This window comes from Eutrigla gurnardus (genome assembly GCF_963514095.1).
Source record: "Eutrigla gurnardus genome assembly, chromosome: 9".
In the NCBI taxonomy this organism is placed as follows: Eukaryota; Metazoa; Chordata; class Actinopteri; order Perciformes; family Triglidae; genus Eutrigla; species Eutrigla gurnardus.
In genome coordinates, this window is record NC_139923.1 from 22,900,287 (window position 1) to 22,906,354 (window position 6,068).

The window sequence follows — 6,068 nt, forward strand, 5'->3', positions numbered from 1 at the left end:
CTCTCTCTCTCCTCTTTGGCTTCAGGTTACAGCCCAGCCTCGCAAGGAGTTCCACTTGCAGTGGTCTTCCAAAAACTCCCCTCACTCCGCTCAGCGGACGACGTCACTGCTCTTGAATGAGCGCAGGCTCCACCGTTTTATGCTTAACTCATTATGGTGTCACACACACACACACACACACACACACACACACACACACACACACACACACACACACACACACACACACACACGCCGAGGGGAAGAACAGAACAACCAGTTTATGTTCCACACAACATGCCTGCCGCACTGTAAAGACCAACGATGTGGTGATAGAATGTACGTCTGCTTCACTGCTTATGTGTTCATGAAAGAAAGAAATCTAGAGGTCAGTTTGTTTCAAGTTCACACCTGAAAACCGCAGCTGTGTCGTCTCAGAAAGCACTGTGTGTGTTAAACAATATGTCGATACATTCAGGAGGTAATTATTGGAAGATTGGTGGATTAGTATGTTATCTAGAGAAATATTCCTGTTTGTTTTGTTGCCCAGAGTCAGACGAGATGATTGATACCACTCTCAATGCACGTTAAAGCCAGGAGACCGCTAACTTAGCTTAGCATAAAGAAGCTAGGTTAGCTCTGTCCAAAACAGGACAAAATCCACCTACCAGAACCTCTAAATCTCAATTATTAACTTGTAATATATCTTTTGTTTCATCAATACGATAAATAAAACAACAATTTGGCATTACGGATGGTTGGTCGGCAGACTTTTGTTACCTTTGGATAGAGCCAGGCTAGCTGTTTCCCCGTTTCCAGTCCTTATGCTAAGCTAGGCTACATGGATCTGGCTCCAGCTACATATTTAATATACAGGCATCAAGCTTCTCATCTAACTGACACAATCACAAATAAAACCACTGTTAAACAATATACACAAATATGTTATTGTCTCAACAAAGCCTTTTCTAAAAACGTTCATTGATTTGATGCATGAATGTCAATATTATCATGCAGATCAAATGGAGGAGATCGTTTTTAAACTTCACAACAATCCTGCTCTCACACTTGAAGACTTTAACAACAGAAAGGAAGCCAGTGTAAACACAGTTGCTCAAGGATTCTTATTTTGTATGATCTCCTGGGTGTGTTTTATTTCAGCTGGATACAGAACTGGATTTAATTCATTTGTTGTTCTTTGCCCACTGGGACTCCGAGCTGCATGCAAGAGCTAACAGGGAATACAGATCAAACGACTCAGAGCCGGAGAATCAAATATCCCTGGCGGTTTCCGAAAGCAGCAGGATTTAGCCCGTAGAAGGAAGACGTGAGCAGTGCTCCTGTTTGTGTATGAAATTGAAAAACAGACTGAAATCAAGAAGGTCCGTGAAGACGATGAAGGGATGGAGACGTGGGGAGACACCAAGGGAGAAAAGAGGCAAGGAAAAAAAGGAAGAGAGAGGGCACCAAGGGAGAAAAGAGGCAAGGAAAAAAAGGAAGAGAGAGGGGGAAAGGAAATATTTTCTGCAGCGCTGTGCTTTCTATCCACCTTTCCGCACCTCTCTTGTGTTTGTCCAGATGCCTAATGGTTTATTATCTGAGAGCCGAGGCTTTCAGGTTAACGTGGACACTGGCTTCGTATTTTCGAGAGACAACATCTGGACTCTACTTTATTTGATGAAAAAAAAAAGTGTTCTGTTCTGATATGCAACTCTGTCTCACAGTTATTATATTCTACACTCTCCTACCCGGATTTGAGTAAAAAAAAATCAAGATACTGCTCAAGATACAAAACGTACATTGTTACTGTTTACATTCTGTTGAAGTTCAGCGGATCCTCATTAGCTGATTATAGCGGATTAGCTGATTTAATTTATCACGTAGACTACATCCTCTTGCACATTTGTTTAACATTTGCGTTATACATTCAGTTTTTCGAGGAAAATAAAATGTAAAATGACCAAAATTGGACATGTGGTTTTCACTGAATATCAACAAATATACAAAAAAAACTCAATAATATACTAATGTGTTGATATTAGTACCTGTTTTGCCCACTTGACCCCATGAGACTCATTTCAGCCACCTTGCCAGACAAACTGAGCCCTGCTGATACCCTCATTCATCATTACAGTAATTGAGATATTTTCCTGGAGGGCAACATTTTCTCATGACCCACAGATCATGCTCATCCTGGGCTGCATTTTACAAGCTTCTCAGTTGGCACCACAGTGACTGTGGTGGGCCGTATAGAATGGGCCTCCTGCCCACAGCGCAAGGTAAAATCTCATTACCGAGCACACGGAGGAAGTGTTGCAGCGGGGCCACAGCAAATTACCTCGGAGCCATTACGCTAAATGATGGCCACATTCGTAACCGAAGGGTTATTTTTTTTCGGAGGATATTATATGCGCTTCCAAAATGTTGTCTCATCAGTTCATTAAAAATAGCTTTAACTTGTTTGTGATTGAACCTCTAGAGTTCACACAGGGTCGGGGAAAAAAAAAAAAAAGGTGTCTGACTATGGAACCATGTGGATTTAATATGAAGGAATCTAATCATGGCATCACATTCATCTTGTTTCTATGGTTACACAGTGGACGCACTAAACACAAGTGCCTTTCTTTTTTTCTTTTTTTTCCAACACTTGCCGTCTCCATTAGATGTGGTGGATGGAAACTAGAGGGCATGCTTCACAGGTAAGACAAATGCCTGCCGCTGTTTAGCAAAGCAGGCAACGACTGTTGCCAGAATGCATCGTGCCATGACAAAGTGCGGGTTAGTAACTTAATAGTGCAGGACCGTGTCAAACTGGGAGCCAAATATGCTCTCGTTTATGTGCTGCATTCTAAAGAAAAACGCTCCGCTTGTCAAGAAAGGCTGGTTTTTATGGACTCCTCTAAGGTTAACTACTCTGCACAGCAACTGTGTTTATTCATAATTATCCATCCCTAAAGATCAGCAGGGCTCTGTCTGGCCTTCTACCTCACCAGCCTCCATCCACACGCATGCAGATAAAGGGTGGAAGGAACCAGAGGATGTACACTGGTGATGATATGTTACAAACAGCATGAAAAGAGCAAATTATCCTGAAGATATACAGTGTACATTTGAATGTGCTTCAGGGTGTATGCCTGTCACTGACCCTGTTCACATGAAGCCCATCCCCCTGCATGCTTATAATCCTCAATTTGACACATATGCCTAAAGGTAAATCAGGCTAGATTAAGTAAGACACAGTGCCTCTAGACTTCTATTTCACATCACTGCTGCTGCCCATCCAATTCCAGATACTTCAAAGCGTTTCCAGTGCTTGAAACACATACTTTATTCAAGTAATCCAGCCAGAAACATCTAACAGTTTTGGCTCACCATGTACCAAACTCTTTGATTTAAAGTCACACTCCAAACAGTCACAGCCTGGCTTTGAATAACCTCAATCTTAAAGTCAGGTCAATATATATTTGCACGTTACTTTGTGTTAAGCTCTAAATCGGTCTTCCAGAATCTCCACCCAGTGAAGCTATGCAGCTACGGCCGCCCAGGCTGGAAATGACAATGACTTGGATTTCACATCCCATTGCACCCGGTTAATCCCGTTGCAAAAGGTCCGTCTGCAGGCGATTCCAACAGCAGGGAACAACATTAAAGTGAAGATTTTTATAGCACCCTCAAGGTCGTCTATAGATAGGATGCTCGCGATATGGTGTGCATATGTGAGCACACGCAGATGCATAACCTGGCGAGCTCCACGCCCATCTGAGATCCAGCATGCAGCATGAAATCCCACATGTTCCTCCAAACCGCTATATAGAGGAGTGAGTCTCTATTGCATGACGTCACAGAGGATAATGTAAGCCTTCTGACAACCTTTAGTCGGGAACTTTGAAGTGAAACGTGGGCTTTTTCTCTGAATCAGAACATATGTGATCCTTATGAGAAATAATATATTAAATCATCTATTTTAATAGCTCGCATTGCACACCTATTCCTTTGATCTTTCAATATCTGATTGAGATTTAAAAGCTTGAACTCAAAGACCTGTGTTGCTTAGTTTAAATATCGTCCAATAAAACCAGGACTCTCCCCTTAAAACTAAATTGGAGACCAAATATATTTCAACAAGGTCACCTTCTCTTTCGATACCGTTAGAGGAATTTGTCTCAGAATAGTCTCCCGCCACCATCCAGGCGGCTCTCAAGCACATAAATCTTGTCTAGCTCATCTAGGTTTATAGGCAGACTCAAGACTACAGCTGTGAGGTCTTATGACCGTAGCTGCAAAACTCTGAAAATGAAATTGTCGAAGGGGGAAGAACGACTGGAGGTGGTAGCGGTAGCAGCTCCCTGAGTAATTGCTGGCCGAGCTCCTCACTTTGGAGAGGGAACCATACTGGGATAATGGAAACCTCAGAGGGAGAGTATGGTGAGCAGAAGGCAGGAAGGAGGAAACTTTCCATCGGCTCTTGGTTCCAAAGGGGAGTCCTGAGGTCACGACCTGAGACACACTGTGCTTTTATTTGATGCATTTCCTTCCGTTGATTCGTGGTTGTCATAAAGTGTCCCATGTCGTGTCATTGTTGCAAAAGAACAGCCACTGAACCAGACAACTGTCTCAACCGGGACCGTTTGTTTTGGTGCACCATGGCAACAAGGTTTTTGTTTTGGTCATCTTTTTTTTTTTTTTCCTTCATCCTCTTCCTGTCACACCAAGGCTGTGCCATTGTCGTGGAAATAATTTGGTGGGAGAGATATAGCAGAGGTGGGAGACTGAAAAAAAAAAAAAAAAAAGTTGGGCTGAGTGATGTCAGTGCGAGAGAGCAGAATTGGAACCACTAAGCTACTTTTAAAGCAGAAAACAGCCACCCAAAGCCCATTAACAGCAGCCCACCATTTTTACAGCGCATCACTCCGGCGCTCCAATTCCCCTATTCCTCTCTAACTTTGCTCCTCGGAGAGCAGTTTCTCCTTCCTGAGCTCCCCCTGTGTTTTTTGTTATTCGTTTCTGTCGGCTATAGCCCTCGAGGAGTCTCCAGACAGGAGCCAGTGATCTCAATGAGTTCTCGGTGACAGGCATTTTGTGGGAGGAATGGAATACTTGACAGGAGGACTTCAAAGAGCCCCTAAATGAGACTTAACATGGAAAACAAACAGGAGAGAGGGATCGTGCTCATTGTGCAGCAGGGTGGCAGGACGTGGATCTCCACCCTGCCGCTACTCGACCTGTTGTGTGTATTTAAAGTCACGTTCATTTGGGATTTAGTTTTATGGGAGGGTTTGTTGCTCCGCAGCCATCATCACAATAACAGTGGATCCAGGGTGGCATCCTTTCCTGCCGTGCCAAATTTTAAGCCTGACCACGTAGCATGACTGGGTGCAATTAAATGGGATATGATACAGGGGGGAAAACACTGAGATCATGTGTACCATGTAAATAATAACATGGAAGGTGCATTACTGAATGGAACTCTATCGTGATTGTGACACTGGAAATGATGTCACCAGATCTTAAACCCTGCTAAAAGATGTGTTTTCTGTGTAACTGAGCTAGCACGTCATGTTTATAAAATACCTCTATAAAACACCCGGAGAGAAGCTCAAGTCATGCAGGACTATGGAGAACCTTGAGCCAAAGTTCGACGAGAGAGATGTGTGTAGAGCAGCCTCTTGTGGCCAAACATGGAAGAGCACAAAAGTTGGCAAAAGTCCTGAACGCACAGCAAAAGCACATAGCATGGCTTTATCATGTATCATGTACCCTGTACATGTAACAAACTTTTTTTTTTTTAGGGCGGGGGGGAATTCTCTTTTAAATGGAACAATTTCTGAAACATTTGAATGCGCTGCCACTCTCAACATTATTGGCTCTGCGCTTTTCAAATTTTGTTGGCATTTCCCCACTTTGTGAAAGACAAAGTAAATTTTTTTAAAACTTTGCTCTTCTTGAGATTCATTGCTGTCACTCCAAAATGATATTGAAAGGCCAGGACTTAATTAGTAGCATGCCAAAGTTAGGATCGCCGGTAGAGTTGAGATTCTCCAAGTCTGAGCCCGACTCTAGCCCGACCCGACCAACGGGCCGGGCCGATA